The following is a 19,709-nucleotide window of genomic DNA, read 5'->3' on the forward strand; positions in this document are numbered from 1 at the left end:
TTAATAACAATAACATTAATAATAATAATACTAATATTACTAAATTTGCTTATATGCAAGCGCTTAATTAAGGTAACAGTTTCTTGCTTATATTTCGAAAACAGTTACTCCTATCAATTTTTATTTTTTACTAAAATTAAAGCTAATAAAATATCTTACAAAATAGTTATTTGCATTTTTCTTGTAGGATCAAGCATAAACGAGTTATAGAGTTGGATATAAATAATATTTAACAAAAATTTGCTTTAAAATAAAATGCTTGAAAAACCGGAATTAAACTAAATTAATTGTGTCTAACACTTTAGTAGAGGAAAAAGGAAAAGACATAAAAGTCACTAAATGTTTCAGAGCCGTATTTTAGTCGTCATATTAATAACAATAACATTAATAATAATAATACTAGTAGTACTAAATTTGCTTAAATGCAAACGCTTAATTAAGGTAACAGTTTTTTGGTTTCTTGCTTATATCTCGAAAACAGTTACTTCTATCAATTTTTATCTCTTTTTCAAAATTAAAGCTGATAAAATTTCCTACAAAATAGTTATTTGCATTTTTTTGTAGGACCAACCATAAGCAAGTTATAGAGTTGGATATAAATAATCTTTAACAAAAATTTGCTTTAAAATAAAATGTTTGAAAAACCGATATTAAACCCAATTAATTGGGTCTAACACTTTAGTAGAGGAAAAAGAAGAAGACATAAAAGTCACCAAAGTCTTCAGAGTTGTTTTTAGTACTAAATTTGCTTATATGCAAGCGCTTAATTAAGGTAACAGTTTTTTGGTTTCTTGCTTATATCTCGAAAACAGTTACTCCTATTAATTTTTATTTTTTTACTAAAATTAAAGCTGATAAAATTTCCTACAAAATAGTAATTTGCATTTTTCATGTAGGACTAACCATAAGCGAGATGTAAATTTGAAAATAATTAATATTTAAAAAAAAAGTACTTTAACAGAAAATGTCTTGTGATTTAAAATACACTTAATTTAATGGGTCCAATACTTTATTAGAAGAAAAAGGAGGTGACCTAAAAGTCACTGAAGTCTTCAGAGTCGATTTTAAATGCTGCATTTTCGTCTTTGTCTCAAACATTGAAAACTGAATTACATTTTTGTTCAGTAACAGTTACAGTTTTCTTATTGGTTTTTTGCTTATATCTCGAAAACAGTTACTCCTATCAATTTTTATCTTTTTTTCAAAATTCAAGCTGATAAAATTTCCTACAAAATAGTTATTTGCATTTTTCTTGTAGGACCAACCATAAGCGCGTTATAGAGTTGGATATAAATAATCTTTAACAAAAATTTGCTTTAAAATAAAATGTTTGAAAAACCGAAATTAAACTAAATTAATTAAGACTAACACTTTAGTAGAGGAAAAAGAAAAAGACATAAAGGTCACCAAAGTCTTGAGAGTCGTTTTTAGTCGTCATATTAATAACAATAACATTAATAATAATAATACTAATATTACTAAATTTGCTTATATGCAAACGCTTAATTAAGGTAACAGTTTCTTGCTTATATTTCGAAAACAGTTACTCCTATCAATTTTTATCTTTTTACTAAAATTAAAGCTGATAAAATTTCCTACAAAATAGTTATTTGCATTTTTCTTGTAGGACCAAGCATAAACGAGTTATAGAGTTGGATATAAATAATATTTAACAAAAATTTGCTTTAATATAAAATGCTTGAAAAACCGGAATTAAACTAAATTAATTGTGTCTAACACTTTAGTAGAGGAAAAAGGAGAAGACATAAAAGTCACTAAATGTTTCAGAGTCGTCTTTAGTCGTCATATTAATAACAATAACATTAATAATAATAATACTAATAGTACTAAATTTGCTTAAATGCAAACGCTTAATTAAGGTAACAGTTTTTTGGTTTCTTGCTTATATCTCGAAAACAGTTACTTCTATCAATGTTTACCTCTTTTTCAAAATTAAAGCTGATAAAATTTCCTACAAAATAATTATTTGCATTTTTTTGTAGGACCAACCATAAGCGAGTTATAGAGTTGGATATAAATAATCTTTAACAAAAATTTGCTTTAAAATAAAATGTTTGAAAAACCGAAATTAAACTAAATTAATTAAGACTAACACTTTAGTAGAGGAAAAAGGAGAAGACATAAAAGTCACCAAAGTCTTGAGAGTCGTTTTTAGTCGTCATATTAATAACAATAACATTAATAATAATAATACTAATATTACTAAATTTGCTTATATGCAAGCGCTTAATTAAGGTAACAGTTTTTTGGTTTCTTGCTTATATTTCGAAAACAGTTACTCCTAGCAATTTTTATCTTTTTACTAAAATTAAAGCTGATAAAATTTCCTACAAAATAGTTATTTGCATTTTTTATGTAGGACTAACCATAAGCGAGATATAAGTTTGAAAATAATTAATATTTAAAAAAAAAGTGCTTTAACAGAAAATGTCTTGTGATTTAAAATACACTTAATTTATTGGGTCCAATACTTTATTAGAAGAAAAAGGAGGTGACATAAAAGTCACTGAAGTCTTCAGAGTCGTTTTTAAATGATGCATTTTTGTCTTCGTCTCAAACATTGAAAACTGAATTACATTTTTGTTTAGTAACTGTAACAGTTTTCACTTTGGTTTTTTGCTTATATCTCGAAAACAATTACTCCTATCAATTTTTATCTTTCTTTCAAAATTAAAGCTGATAAAATTTCCTACAAAATAGTTATGTGCATTTCTTTTGTAAGACCAACCATAAGCGAGTTATAGAGTTGGATATAAATAATCTTTAACAAAAATTTGCTTTAAAATAAAATGTTTAAAAAACATAAATTAAACTAAATTAATTGAGTCTAACACTTTAGTATAGGAAAAAGGAGAAAACATAAAAGTCACCAAAGTCTTCAGAGTCGTTTTTGGTCGTCATATTAATAACAATAACATTAATAATAATAATACTAATAGTACTAAATTTGCTTATATGCAAGCGTTTTATTAAGGTAACAGTTTTTTGGTTTCTTGCTTATATCTCGAAAACAGTTACTCCTATCAATTTTTATCTTTTTACTAAAATTAAAGCTGATAAAATTTCCTACAAAATAGTTATTTGCATTTTTCTTGCAGGACCAAGTATAAGCGAGTTATAAAGATGGATATAAATAATATTTAACAAAAATTTGCTTTAAAATAAAATGTTTGATATACTGAAATTAAACTAAATTAATTGTGTCTAACACTTTAGTAGAGGAAAAAGGAGGAGACATAAAAGTCACTAAAGGTTTCAGAGTCGTCTTTAATCGTCATACTAATAACAATAACATTAATAATAATAATACTAATAGTACTAAATTTGCTTGTATGCAAACGCTTAATTAAGGTGACAGTTTTTTGGTTTCTTGCTTATATCTCGAAAACAGTTACTCCTATCAATTTTTATCATTTTACTAAAATTAAAGCTGATAAAATTTTCTACAAAATAGTTTTTTGCATTTTTCATGTAGGACTACCCATAAGCGAGATATAAGTTTGAAAATAATCAATATTTAAAAAAAAGTGCTTTAACAAAAAATGTCTTGTGATTTAAAATACACTTAATTTATTGGGTCCAATACTTTATTAGAAGAAAAAGGAGGTGACTTAAAAGTCACTGAAATCTTCAGAGTCGTTTTTAAATGCTGCATTTTCGTCTACGTCTCAAACATTGAAAACTGAATAACATTTTTGTTCAGTAACAGTTACAGTTTTCTTATTGGTTTTTTGCTTATATCTCGAAAACAGTTACTCCTATCAATTTTTATCTTTTTTTCAAAATTCAAGCTGATAAAATTTCCAACAAAATAGTTATTTGCATTTTTCTTGTAGGACCAAGTATAAGCGAGTTATAAAGATGGATATAAATAATATTTAACAAAAATTTGCTTTAAAATAAAATGTTTGAAATACTGAAATTAAACTAAATTAATTGTGTCTAACACTTTAGTAGAGGAAAAAGGAGGAGACATAAAAGTCACTAAAGGTTTCAGAGTCGTCTTTAATCGTCATACTAATAACAATAACATTAATAATAATAAAACTAATAGTACTAAATTTGCTTGTATGCAAGCGCTTAATTGAGGTAACAGTTTCTTGCTTATATTTCGAAAACAGTTACTCCTATCAATTTTTATCTTTTTACTAAAATTAAAGCTGATAAAATTTCCTACAAAATAGTTATTTGCATTTTTTATGTAGGACTAACCATAAGCGAGATATAAGTTTGAAAATAATTAATATTTAAAAAAAAAGTGCTTTAACAGAAAATGTCTTGTGATTTAAAATACACTTAATTTATTGGGTCCAATACTTTATTAGAAGAAAAAGGAGGTGACATAAAAGTCACTGAAGTCTTCAGAGTCGTTTTTAAATGATGCATTTTCGTCTTCGTCTCAAACATTGAAAACTGAATTACATTTTTGTTTAGTAACTGTAACAGTTTTCACTTTGGTTTTTTGCTTATATCTCGAAAACAATTACTCCCATCAATTTTTATCTTTCTTTCAAAATTAAAGCTGATAAAATTTCCTACAAAATAGTTATGTGCATTTCTTTTGTAAGACCAACCATAAGCGAGTTATAGAGTTAGATATAAATATTTAACAACAATTTGCTTTAAAATAAAATGATTGAAAAACTGAAATTAAACTAAATTAATTGTGTCTAACACTTTAGTAGAGGAAAAAGGAGCAGACATAAAAGTCAATAAAGTCTTAGAGTTGTCTTTAGTTGTCACATTAATAACAATAACATTAATAATAACAATACTAGTAGTACTAAATTTGTTTATATGCAAGCGCTTAATTAAGGTAACAGTTTTTTTGTTTTTTGCCTATATCTCGAAAACAGTTACTCCTATCAATTTTTACCTTTTCACCAAAATTAAAGCTGATAAAATTTCCTAAAAAATAGTTATTTGCATTTTTCATGTAGAACTAACCTAAGCGAGATATAAGTTTGAAAATAATTAATAATTAAAAAAAAATGTGCTTTAACAAAAAATGTTTTGTGATTTAAAATACACTTAATTTATTGGATCCAATACTTAATTAGAAGAAAAAGGAGGTGACAGTAAATGCTGCATTTTCGTCTTCGTCTCAAACATTGAAAACTAAATCACATTTTTGTTCAGTAACTTACAGTTTTCACTTTGGTTTTTTGCTTATATCTCGAAAACAGTTACTTCTATCAATTTTTATCTTTTATTCAAAATTAAAGCTGATAAAATTTCCTACAAAATAGTTATTTCCATTTTTCTTGTAGGACCAACCATAAGCGAGTTATAGAGTTGGATATAAATAATATTTAACAAAAATTTGCTTTAAAATAAAATGTTTGAAAAACTGAAATTAAACTAAATTAATTGTGTCTAACACTTTAGTAGTGGAAAAAGGAGGAGACATAAAAGTCACTGAAGTTTTTAGAGTCGTTTGTAAATGCTGCATTTTCGTCTTCGACGACAGTTACTGAACAAATATGTAATGCAGCATTTACTGTCACCTCCTTTTTCTTCTAATTAAGTATTGGACCCAATAAATTAAGTGTATTTTAAATCACAAGACATTTTCTGTTAAAACTCATTTTTAATTATTAGATATTTTCAAACTTATATCTCGCTTATGGTTAGTTCTACATGAAAAATGCAAATAACTATTTTGTAGGAAATTTTATCTCCTTTAATTTTGGTGAAATGGCAAAAATTGATAGGAGTAACTGTTTTCGAGATATAAGCAAAAAACAAAAAAACTGTTACCTTAATTAAGCGCTTGCATATAAGCAAATTTAGTACTACTAGTATTGTTATTATAAATGTTATTGTTATTAATATGACGACTAAAGACAACTCTAAGACTTTAGTGACTTTTATGTCTCCTTTTTCCTCTACTAAAGTGTTAGACACAATTAATTTAGTTCAATTTCAGTTTTTCAAACATTTTATTTTAAAGCAAATTTTTGTTAAATATTAAAAACTATAAAATGGCTTAGATTGCCTAAAAACACAGATCACACATGATCTTTTGCATAGAAATGAGAAAACGCTCATGTAACACAAAATAAGCTCCATTTTTCCTTATTAAAAGTATTATTATTATTAATACTTTTATTAATATTACTATTATTATTATTATTATTATTATTATTATTATTATTAAAATTATTATTTTTATTATTATTATTATTATTATTATTATTATTATTATTATTATTATTAACTTTTGTATAGTAAATGTTTTTATACCAGTTTTAAAATGAGTTATTAATTTTAGACAATTTCTTGCCTAAAAACACAGATCACAGATGATCTCTTGCATAGAAATGAGAAAACGCTCATATAACACAAAATAAGCTTCATTTTTGCTTAGAAAACTAAGCTTACTTTTATTATTACTATTATTATTATTTTTATTATTATTATTATTATTACTATTATTTTTATTATTATTATTACTATTATTATTATTAATATTATTATTATTAAAAACCGATTATAACTTTTGTATAGTAAATGTTTTTATACCAGTTTTAAAATGAGTTATTAATTTTAGACAATTTCTTGTCTAAAAACACAGATCACAGATGATCTCTTGCATAGAAATGAGAAAACGCTCAGATAACACAAAATAAGCTTCATTTTTCTTTATTAAAAGTATTATTATTATTATTATCACATTGGTTACTATTACTATTATTATTATTATTATTATTATTATTATTATTATTATTATTATTATTATTATTATTATTATTATTAAAAAATTATATTAAACAGACAGAAAACGTCGTATGCTGACACAAAAAAACGAATTACGTTATAGACTTGACGAGAGCGGCGTTTCTCGGACCCTTATAGGACTCTTATAGGGTCAAAATGTATCTGTTTGGATTAAAACAAATTATTTTTGTTGTCTCTCAGTCTGAATTGTTCATCAGTTCAAACAAAAACGGCTTATTTTAGACGATCTTTTGCTTTGAACAAGAAAACTTACATCGAACAGACTAAAAACGTATTAATCTGGCATAAAAGAGCAATTTATGTATCACTTTGAATAAAGGCAGCTAATCCTATTCGTTTCATTGCTTAAAATAGACAAAATTGTTAATAAATCTTACAAAAACGCTGTATTCTAGCACAAAATACTAATTACATTATAGTTTCGACGAGAATAGCTTATTTGGAATGATTCTATGCTTTCAATCGAGAAAATTTTTATTAAACAGATGCCAAACATCATGTTTTGTCCTATAAAGACATTTTATATTGCAGTTTGTATTAAAACAAAATATTTTCGTTGATTCTTTGTTAGAAGCAGCAAACCTAACATTAAAGAATCTGAAAACTTTGTATTCGGACACAAACCACCGAATTTTGCATCAGTTTAGACAAAAACGGTTGATTTTCGACAATATTTTCTTTGAACAAGAAAACTTATATCAAACTGACTAAAAACGTCTTATTTTAGCACAAAACAAAAGATTTGCGTTATAGTCTTAACGAGAGCTGTTAATTTCAAACGGTTCTATGCTTTGAAACGAGTAAACTTTCACTGAACAGAGAAAAAACATCTTATTTTGCCTTTTAAAAACGATTCATGCCACAGTTAGGATAAAAACCAATTATTTTCGTTAATTCATTGTTACAAACAAGAAACCTTACATCAATAATAAGGGGTTTTCAGTTACTTTGATGTAAGGTTTCTTGTTTGTAACAATGAATTAACGAAAATAATTGGTTTTTATCCTAACTGTGGCATGAGTCGTTTTTAAAAGACGAAATAAGATGTTTTTCCTCTGTTCAGAGAAAGTTTACTCGTTTCAAAGCATAGAACCGTTTGAAATTAACAGCTCTCGTTAAGGCTGTAACGCAGATCTTTTGTTTTGTGCTAAAATAAGACGTTTTTAGTCAGTTTGATATAAGTTTTCTTGTTCAAAGCAAAATATTGTCGAAAATCAACCGTTTTTGTCTAAACTGATACAAAATTCGGTGGTTTGTGTCCGAATACAAAGTTTTCAGATTCTTTAATGCTAGGTTTGCTGCTTCTAACAAAGAATCAACGAAAATATTTTGTTTTAATACAAACTGCAATATAAAATGTCTTTATAGGACAAAACATGATGTTTGGCATCTGTTTAATAAAAATTTACTCGTTTGGAAGCATAGAATCATTCCAAATAAGCTATTCTCGTCGAAACTATAATGTAATTAGTATTTTGTGCTAGAATACAGCGTTTTTGTTAGATTTATTAACAATTTTGTCTATTTTAAGCAATGCAACGAATAGGATTAGCTGCCTTTATCCAAAGTGATACATAAGTTGCTCTTTTATGCCAGATTAATACGTTTTTAGTCTGTTCGATGTAAGTTTTCTTGTTCAAAGCAAATGATCGTCTAAAATAAGCCGTTTTTGTTTGAACTGATGAACAATTTAGACTGAGAGTCAACAAAAATAATTTGTTTTAATCCAAACTGATACTTTTTGACCCTATAAGAGTCCTATAAGAGTCCGAGATACGCCGTTCTCGTCAAGTCTATAAGGTAATTCGTTTTTTTGTGTCAGAATACGACGTATTCTGTCTGTTTAATATAATTTTTTAATAATAATAATAATAATAATAACAATAATAATAATGATAATAATAATAATAATAATAATAATAATAATAAAATTAATAATAGTAATAAAAGTAAGCTTAGTTTTCTAAGCAAAAATGAAGCTTATTTTGTGTGTTATATGAGCGTTTTCTCATTTCTATGCAGGAAATCATCTGTGATCTGTGTTTTTAGGCAAGAAATTGTCTAAAATTAATAACTCATTTTAAAACTGGTATAAACACATTTACTATACAAAAGTTAATAATAATAATAATAATAATAATAATAATAATAATAATAATAGTAATAATAATAATAATAATTTTAATAAGGAAAAATGAAGCTTATTTTGTGTGTTACATGAGCGTTTTCTCATTTTTATGCAAAAGATCATGTGTGATCTGTGTTTTTAGGCAATCTAAGCAATTTTATAGATTTTAGGCAAGAAATTGTCTAAAATAAATCACTCATTTTAAAACTGGTATAAAAAAAACATTGACTATACAAAAGTTATAATCGGTTTTTAATAATAATAATAATAATAATAATAATTATATTAACAATAATAATAACAATAATAATAATAATAATAATAATAATAATAATAAAAATAATAATAATAGTAATAAAAGTAAGCTTAGTTTTCTAAGCAAAAATGAAGCTTATTTTGTGTTATCTGAGCGTTTTCTCATTTCTATGCAGATCATCTGTGATCTGGGTTTTTAGGCAAGAAATTGTCTAAAATTAATAACTCATTTTAAAACTGGTATAAAAACATTTACTATACAAAAGTTAAAATCGGTTTTTTATAATAATAATATTAATAATAATAATAATAATAATAATAATAATAATAATAATAATAATAATAATAATAATAATAATAATAATAATAATAATAATAATAATAGCAATAATATTAATAAAAATAATAATAATAGTAGTAATAAAAGTAAGCTTAGTTTTCTAAGCAAAAATGAAGCTTATTTTGTGTTATATGAGGGTTTTCTCATTTCTATGCAAAAGATAATGTGTGATCTGTGATTTTAGGCAATCTAAGCCATTTTATAGTTTTTAGGCAAGAAATTGGCTAGAATTAATCACTCATATTTTAAAACTGGTATAAAAACAATACTATACAAAAGTTATAATCGGTTTTTAATAATACCAATTATAATAATAATAATAATAATAATAATAATAATAATAATAATAACAACAATAATAATAATAATAATAATAACAATAATAATAATAGTAATAAAAGTAAGCTTAGTTTTCTAAGCAAAAATGAAGCTTATTTTGTGTGTTATATGAGTGTTTTCTCATTTCAATGCATGAAATCATCTGTGATCTGTGTTTTTAGGCAAGAAATTGTCTAAAATTAATAACTCATTTTAAAACTGGTATAAAAACATTTACTATACAAAAGTTAATAATAATAAAAATAATAATAATAATATTATTAACAATAATAATAATAATAATAATAATAATAGTAATAGAAAAGTAATAATAATAATAATACTTTTAATAAGAAAAAATAGAGCTTATTTTGTGTTACATGAGCGTTTTCTCATTTCTATGCAAAAGATCATGTGTGATCTGTGTTTTTAGGCAATCTAAGCCATTTTAAGGTTTTTAATATTTAACAAAAGTTTGCTTTAAAATAAAATGTTTGAAAAACTGAAATTAAACAAAATTAATTGTGTCTAACACTTTAGTAGAGGAAAAAGGAGGAGACATAAAAGTCACTAAAGTCTTAAATGTAATACAGTTTTCAATGTTTGAGACGAAGACAAAAATGCAGCATTTACTGTCACTTTAATTTTAGTAAAAATTTTAGTAAAAAGATAAAAATTGATAGGAGTAACTGTTTTCGAGATATAAGCAAGAAACCAAAAAACTGTTACCTTAATTAAGCGCTTGCATATAAGCAAATTTAGTACTAAAAACAACTCTAAAGTCTTTGGTGACTTTTATGTCTTCTCCTTTGTCCTCTACTAAAGTGTTAGACCCAATTAATTTAGTTTAATATCGGTTTTTCAAACATTTTATTTTAAAGCAAATTTTTGTTAAAAATTATTTATATCCAACTCTATAACTCGCTTATGGTTGGTCCTACAAAAAAATGCAATAACTATTTTGTAGGAAATTTTGTCAGCTTTAATTTTGAAAAAAAGTTAAAAATTGATAGGAGAAACTGTTTTCGAGATATAAGCAAGAAACCAAAAAACTGTTACCTTAATTAAGCGTTTGCATATATGCAAATTTAGTACTATTAGTAGTATTATTATTAATGTTACTGTTATTAATATGACGACTAAAGACGACTCTGAAACATTTAGTGACTTTTATGTCTTCTCCTTTTTCCTCTACTAGAGTGTTAGACACAATTAATTTAGTTTAATTTCAGTTTTTCAAGGATTTTATTTTAAAGCAAATTTTTGTTAAAGATTATTTATATCCAACTCTATAACTCTCTTATGGTTGGTCTTACAAAAGAAATGCAAATAACTATTTTGTAGGAAATTTTATCAGCTTTAATTTTAGTAAAAAGATAAAAATTGATAGAAGTAACTGTTTTCGAGATATAAGCAAGAAACTGTTACCTTAATTAAGCGCTTGCATATAAGCAAATTTAGTACTATTAGTATTATTATTATTAATGTTATTGTTATTAATATGACGACTAAAGACGACTCTGAAACCTTTAGTGACTTTAATGTCTTCTCCTTTTTCCTCTACTAAAGTGTTAGACACAATTAATTTAGTTTAATTTTAGTTTTTCAAACATTTTATTTTAAAGCAAGTTTTTGTTAAATATTATTTATATCCAACTCTATAACTCGCTTATGGTTGGTCCTACAAGAAAAATGAAAATAACTATTTTTTAGGAAATTTTATCAGCTTTAATCTTGAAAGAAAGATAAAAATTGATAGGAGTAACTGTTTTCGAGATATAAGCAAAAAACCAATAAGAAAACTGTAACTGTTACTGAACAAAAATTTAATTCAGTTTTCAATGTTTGAGATGAAGACAAAAATGCACCATTTAAAATCGACTCTGAAGACTTCAGTGACTTTTATGTCACCTCCTTTTTCTTCTAATAAAGTATTGGACTCATTAAATTAAGTGTATTTTAAATCACAAGACATTTTCTGTTAAAGCACTTTTTTTTTAAATATTAATTATTTTCAAACTTATATCTCGCTTATGGTTAGTCCTAGATAAAAAATGCAAATTACTATTTTGTAGGAAATTTTATCAGCTTTAATTTTAGTAAAAAGATAAAAATTGATAGGAGTAACTGTTTTCGAGATATAAGCAAGAAACTAAAAAACTGTCACCTTAATTAAGCGTTTGCATACAAGCAAATTTAGTACTATCAGTATTATTATTATTAAGGTTATTGTTATTAGTATGACGATTAAAGACAACTCTGAAACCTTTAGTGACTTTTATGTCTTCTCCTTTTTCCTCTACTAAAGTGTTAAACACAATTAATTTAGTTTAATTTCAGTATTTCAAACATTTTACTTTAAAGCAAATTTTTGTTAAATATTATTAATATCCATCTTTATAACTCGCTTATACTTGGTCCTACAAGAAAAATGCAAATAACTATTTTGTTGTAAATTTTATCAGCTTTAATTTTAGTAAAAAGATAAAAATTGATAGGAGTAACTGTTTTCGAGATATAAGCAAGAAACCAAAAAACTGTCACCTTAATTAAGCGTTTGCATACAAGCAAATTTAGTACTATTAGTATTATTATTATTAATGTTATTGTTATTAGTATGACGATTAAAGACAACTCTAAAACCTTTAGTGACTTTTATGTCTTCTCCTTTTTCCTCTACTAAAGTGTTAAACACAATTAATTTAGTTTAATTTCAGTATTTCAAACATTTTATTTTAAAGCAAATTTTTGTTAAATATTATTTATATCCATCTTTATAACTCGCTTATACTTGGTCCTACAAGAAAAATGCAAATAACTATTTTGTAGGAAATTTTATCAGCTTTAATTTTAGTAAAAAGATAAAAATTGATAGGAGTAACTGTTTTCGAGATATAAGCAAGAAACCAAAAAACTGTTACCTTAATAAAGCGCTTGCATATAAGCAAATTTAGTACTATTAGTATTATTATTATTAATGTTATTGTTATTAATATGACGATTAAAAACGACTCTGAAGACTTTGGTGACTTTTACGTCTCCTCTTTTTCCTCTACTAAAGTGTTAGACCCAATTAATTTAGTTTAATTTCGGTTTTTCAAACATTTTATTTTAAAGCAAATTTTTGTTAAAGATTATTTATATCCAACTCTATAACTCGCTTATGGTTGGTCCTACAAAAAAAATGCATAAAACTATTTTGTAGGAAATTGCATCAGCTTTAATTTTGAAGGAAAGATAAAAATTTACAGGAGTAGCTGTTTTCGAGATATAAGCAAAAAACCAAAGTGAAAACTGTAACAGTTACTGAACAAAAATGTAATTCAGTTTTCAATGTTTGAGACGTAGACGAAAATGCAGCATTTAAAAACTACTCTGAAGACTTCAGTGACTTTTAAGTCACCTCCTTTTTTTTCTAATAAAGTATTGGATCCAATAAATTAAGTGTATTTTAAATCACAAGACATTTTTTGTTAAAGCACTTTTTTTTTAAATATTAATTATTTTCAAACTTACATCTCGCTTATGGTTAGTCCTACATAAAAAATGCAAATAACTATTTTGTAGGAAATATTGTCAGCTTTAATTTTGAAAAAAAGTTAAAAATTGATAGGAGAAACTGTTTTCGAGATATAAGCAAGAAACCAAAAAACTGTTACCTTAATTAAGCGTTTGCATATAAGCAAATTTAGTACTATTAGTATTATTATTATTGATGTTATTGTTATTAATATGACGACTAAAGACGACTCTGAAACCTTTAGTGACTTTTATGTCTTCTCCCTTTTCCTCTACTAAAGTGTTAGACACAATTAATTTAGTTTAATTTTAGTTTTTCAAACATTTTATTTTAAAGCAAATTTTTGTTAAATATTAAAAACTATAAAATGGCTTATATTGCCTAAAAACACAGATCACACATGATCTTTTGCATAGAAATGAGAAAACGCTCATGTAACACACAAAATAAGCTCCATTTTTCCTTATTAAAAGTATTATTATTATTATTACTTTTGTTACTATTACTATTATTATAATTATTATTATTATTGTTAATATTATTATTATTATTATTATTATTATTATTATTATTATTATTATTAACTTTTGTATAGTAAATGTTTTTATACCAGTTTTAAAATGAGTTATTAATTTTAGACAATTTCTTGCCTAAAAACACAGATCACAGATGATTTCTTGCATAGAAATGAGAAAACACTCATATAACACACAAAATAAGCTTCATTTTTGCTTAGAAAACTAAGCTTACTTTTATTACTATTATTATTATTGTTATTATTATCATTATTATTACTATTGTTTTTATTATTATTATTACTATTATTATTATTATTATTATTATTATTATTATTATTATTATTATTATTATTATTATTATTATTATTAAAAACCGATTATAACTTTTGTATAGTAAATGTTTTTATACCAGTTATTAATTTCTTGTCTAAAAACACAGATCACAGATGATCTCTTGCATAGAAATGAGAAAACGCTCAGATAACACGAAATAAGCTTCATTTTTGCTTAGAAAAACTAGGCTTTAATTTAGAAAGAAATTCATTATTATAAGTATTATTATTATTATTATTATTATTTTTATTATTACTATTATTATTATTATTATTATTCTTATTATTATTGTTAATATTATTATTATTATTATTATTAAAAACCGATTATAACTTTTGTATAGTAAATGTTTTTATACCAGTTTTAAAATGAGTTATTAATTTTAGACAATTTCTTGCCTAAAAACACAGATCACAGATGAGTTCTTGCATAGAAATGAGAAAACGCTCATAACACACAAAATAAGCTTCATTTTTGCTTAGAAAACTAAGTTTACTTTTATTACTATTATTATTATTATTAATATTATTATTATTATTATTATTATTATTATTATTATTATTATTATTATTATTATTATTATTATTATTATTATTATTATTATTATTATTATTATTATTAAAAAATTATATTAAACAGACAGAAAACGTCGTATTCTGACACAAAAAAACGAATTACGTTATAGACTTGACGAGAACGGCGTATCTCGGACTCTTATAGGACTTTTATAGGGTCAAAAAGTATCAGTTTGGATTAAAACAAATTATTTTTGTTGACTCTCAGTCTGAACTGTTCATCAGTTCAAACAAAAACGGCTTATTTTAGACGATCTTTTCTTTGAACAAGAAAACTTACATCGAACAGACTAAAAACGTATTAATCTGGCATAAAAGAGCAATTTATGTATCACTTTGGATAAAAAGTCCTGAGAGTCGTTTTTAGTCGTCATATTAATAACAATAACATTAATAATAATAATACTAATAGTACTAAGTTTGCTTATATGCAAGCGCTTAATTAAGGTAACAGTTATTTGGTTTCTTGCTTATGTCTCGAAAACAGTTACTTCTATCAATTTTTATCTTTTTACTAAAATTAAAGCTGATAAAATTTCCTACAAAATAGTTATTTGCATTTTTCGTGTAGGACTAACCATAAGCGAGACATAAGTTTAAAAATTATTAATATTTAAAAAAAAGTGCATTTACAGAAAATGTCTTGTGATTTAAAATACACTTAATTTATTGGGTCCAATACTTTATTAGAAAAAAAAGGAGGTGACATAAAAGTCGCTGAAGTCTTCAGAGTCGTTTTTAATGCTGCATTTACGTCTTCGTCTCAAATATTGAAAACTGAATTACATTTTTGTTCAGTAACTGTAACAGTTTTCACTTTGGTTTTTTGCTTATATCTCGAAAACAGTTACTCCTATCAAATTTTATCTTTTATCCAAAATTAAAGCTGATAAAATTTCCATCAAAATAGTTATTTACATTTTTCTTGTAGGACCAAGCATAAACGGGTTATAGAGTTGGACATAAATAATATTTAACAAAAATTTGCTTTAAAATAAAATGTTTGAAAAACCGAAATTAAACTAAATTAATTGAGTCTAACACTTTAGTATAGGAAAAAGGAGAAGACATAAAAGTCACCAAAGTCTTCAGAGTCGTTTTTAAATGCTGCATTTTCGTCTTCGTCTCAAACATTGAAAACTGAATTACATTTTTGTTCAGTAACAGTTACAGTTTTCTTATTGGTTTTTTGCTTATATCTCGAAAACCGTTACACCTATCAAATATTATTTTTTTTCCAAAATTAAAGCTGATAAAATTTCCAACAAAATAGTTATTTACATTTTTCTTGTAGGACCAAGCATAAACGAGTTATAGAGTTGGACATTAATAATATTTAACATTTTTAAAATAAGCTTTAAAATAAAATGCTTGAAAAACCGGAATTAAACTAAATTAATTGTGTCTAACACTTTAGAAGAGGAAAAAGGAGAAGACATAAAAGTCACTAAAGGTTTCAGAGCCGTCTTTAGTCGTCATATTAATAACAATAACATTAATAATAATAATACTAATAGTACTAAATTTGCTTATATGCACACGCTTAATTAAGGTAACAGTTTTTTGGTTTCTTGCTTATATCTCGAAAACAGTTACTCCTATCAGTTTTTATCTCTTTTTCAAAATTAAAGCTGATAAAATTTCCCACAAAATAGTTATTTGCATTTCTTTTGTAAAACTAACCATAAGCGAGTTATAGAGTTGGATATAAATAATCTTTAACAAAAATTTGCTTTAAAATAAAATGCATGAAAAACTGAAATTAAACTAAATTAATTGTGTCTAACACTTTAGTAGAGGAAAAAGGAGGAGATATAAAAGTCACTAAAGTCTTCAAAATCGTCTTTAGTCGTCATATTAATAACAATAACATTGATAATAATAATACTAATAGTACTAAATTTGCTTATATGCAAACGCTTAATTAAAGTAACAGTTTTTTGGTTTCTTGCTTATATCTCGAAAACAGTTACTCCTATCAATTTTTATCTTTTTACTAAAATTAAGGCTGATAAAATTTCCTACAAAATAGTTATTTGCATTTTTCATGTAGGACTAACCATAAGCGAGATATAAGTTTGAAAATAATTACAATTTAAAAAAAAGTGCTTCAACAGAAAATGTCTTGTGATTTAAAATACACTTAATTTATTGGGTCCAATAATCTATTTGAAGAAAAAAAAGGTGACAGAAAGGTCACTGAAGCCTTTAGAGTCGTTTGTAAATGCTGCATTTTCGTCTTAGACTCAAACATTGAAAACTGAATTACATTTAAGACTTTAGTGACTTTTATGTCTCCTCCTTTTTCCTCTACTAAAGTGTTAGACACAATTAATTTAGTTTAATTTTAGTTTTTCAAACATTTTATTTTAAAGCAAATTTTTGTTATATATTAAAAACTATAAAATGGCTTATATTGCCTAAAAACACAGATCACACATGATCTTTTGCATAGAAATGAGAAAACGCTCATGTAACACACAAAATAAGCTCCATTTTTCCTTATTAAAAGTATTATTATTATTATTACTTTTGTTACTATTACTATTATTATTATTATTATTATTATTATTGTTAATATTATTATTATTATTATTATTATTAACTTTTGTATAGTAAATATTTTTATACCAGTTTTAAAATGAGTTATTAATTTTAGACTATTTCTTGCCTAAAAACACAGATCACAGATGATTTCTTGCATAGAAATGAGAAAACACTCATATAACACACAAAAAAAACTTCATTTTTGCTTAGAAAACTAAGCTTACTTTTATTACTACTATTATTATTATTTTTATTATTATTATTATTATTACTATTATTTTTATTATTATTATTACTATTATTATTATTATTATTATTATTAATATTATTATTATTATTATTATTATTATTATTAATATTATTATTATTAAAAACCGATTATAACTTTTGTATAGTATTGTTTTTATACCAGTTTTAAAATGAGTGATTAATTTCAGCCAATTTCTTGCCTAAAAACTATAAAATGGCTTAGATTGCCTAAAAACACAGATCACAGATGATCTCTTGAATAGAAATGAGAAGACGCTCATATAACACAAAATAAGCTTTATTTTTGCTTAGAAAACTAAGCTTACTTTTATTACTACTATTATTATTATTATTTTTATTATTATTATTATTATTACTATTATTTTTATTATTATTATTAATATTATTATTATTAAAAACCGATTATAACTTTTGTATAGTAAATGTTTTTATACCAGTTTTAAAATGAGTTATTAATTTTATTCAATTTCTTGCCTAAAAACACATCACAGATAATCTCTTGCATAGAAATGAGAAAACGCTCATATAACACACAAAATAAGCTTCATTTTTGCTTAGAAAACTAAGCTTACTTTTATTACTATTATTATTATTTTTATTACTATTATTATTATTATTATTATTAATATTATTATTATTATTACTAATATTATTATTATTATTATTATTATTATTATTATTATTATTATTATTATTATTATTATTATTATTATTATCATTATTAACTTTTGCATAGTAAATGTTTTTATACCAGTTTTAAAATGTTATTAATTTTAGATGATTTCTTGCATAGAAATGAGAAAACGCTCATATAACACACAAAATAAGCTTCATTTTTGCTTAGAAAACTAAGCTTACTTTTATTACTATTATTATTTTTATTATTATTATTATTATTATTATTATTACTATTATTATTATTATTATTATTATTATTGTTATTATTATTATTATTATTAAAAACTTATATTAAACAGACAGAAAACGTCGTATTCTGACACAAAAAAACGAATTACGTTATAGACTTGACGAGAACGGCGTATCTCGGACTCTTATAGGACTCTTATAGGGTCAAAAAGTATCAGTTAGGATTAAAACAAATTATTTTTGTTGACTCTCAGGCTGAATTGTTCATCAGTTCAAACAAAAACGGCTTATTTTAGACGATCTTTTGCTTTGAACAAGAAAACTTACATCGAACAGACTAAAAACGTTTTAATCTGGCATAAAAGAGCAATTTATGTATCACTTTAGATAAAGGCAGCTAATCCTATTCGTTTCATTGCTTAAAATAGACAAAATTGTTAATAAATCTAACAAAAACGCTGTATTCTAGCACCAAATACTAATTACATTATAGTTTCGACGAGAATAGCTTATTTGGAATGATTCTATGTTTTCAAACGAGTAAATTTTTATTAAACAGATGCCAAACATCATGTTTTGTTCTGTAAAGACATTTTATATTGCAGTTTGTATTAAAACAAAATATTTTCGTTGATCCTTTGTTAGAAGCAGCAAACCTAACATTTAAGAATCTGAAAACTTTGTATTCGGACACAAACTACCGAATTTTGTATCAGTTTAGACAAAAATGGTTGATTTTCGACAATATTTTGCTTTGAACAAGAAAACTTTTATCAAACTAACTAAAATCGTCTTGTTTTAGCACAAAACAAAAGATTTGCTTTATAATCTTAACGAGAGCTGTTAATTTCAAACGGTTCTATGCTTTGAAACGAGTAAACTTTCACTGAACAGAGGAAAAACATCTTATTTCGCCTTTTAAAAACGATTCATGCCACAGTTTGGATAAAAACCAATTATTTTCGTTAATTCATTGTTACAAACAAGAAATCTTACATCAAAGTAACTGAAAACCCCTTATTCAGGCACAGAAATCCGAATTACGTTTCAGTCTGAACAAAAACTGCTTACTTTAGACGATCCTTTGTTTTGAATACAAAAACTTACATTAAAAAGATTAAAAACGTCTTATTCTGGCTGAAAACTGCAAATTATATATTACTCTAGATAAAAGCAATTTATCCTGATTACTGATTACTCCTTTACTTAGAATAGAGTAAACTTGTATAAAACTTAATGAAAACTTTAAATTTCGTCTCAAAGAAATAAATTACGT

This window comes from Tribolium castaneum, chromosome 4 (genome assembly GCF_031307605.1).
Source record: "Tribolium castaneum strain GA2 chromosome 4, icTriCast1.1, whole genome shotgun sequence".
In the NCBI taxonomy this organism is placed as follows: domain Eukaryota; kingdom Metazoa; phylum Arthropoda; class Insecta; order Coleoptera; family Tenebrionidae; genus Tribolium; species Tribolium castaneum.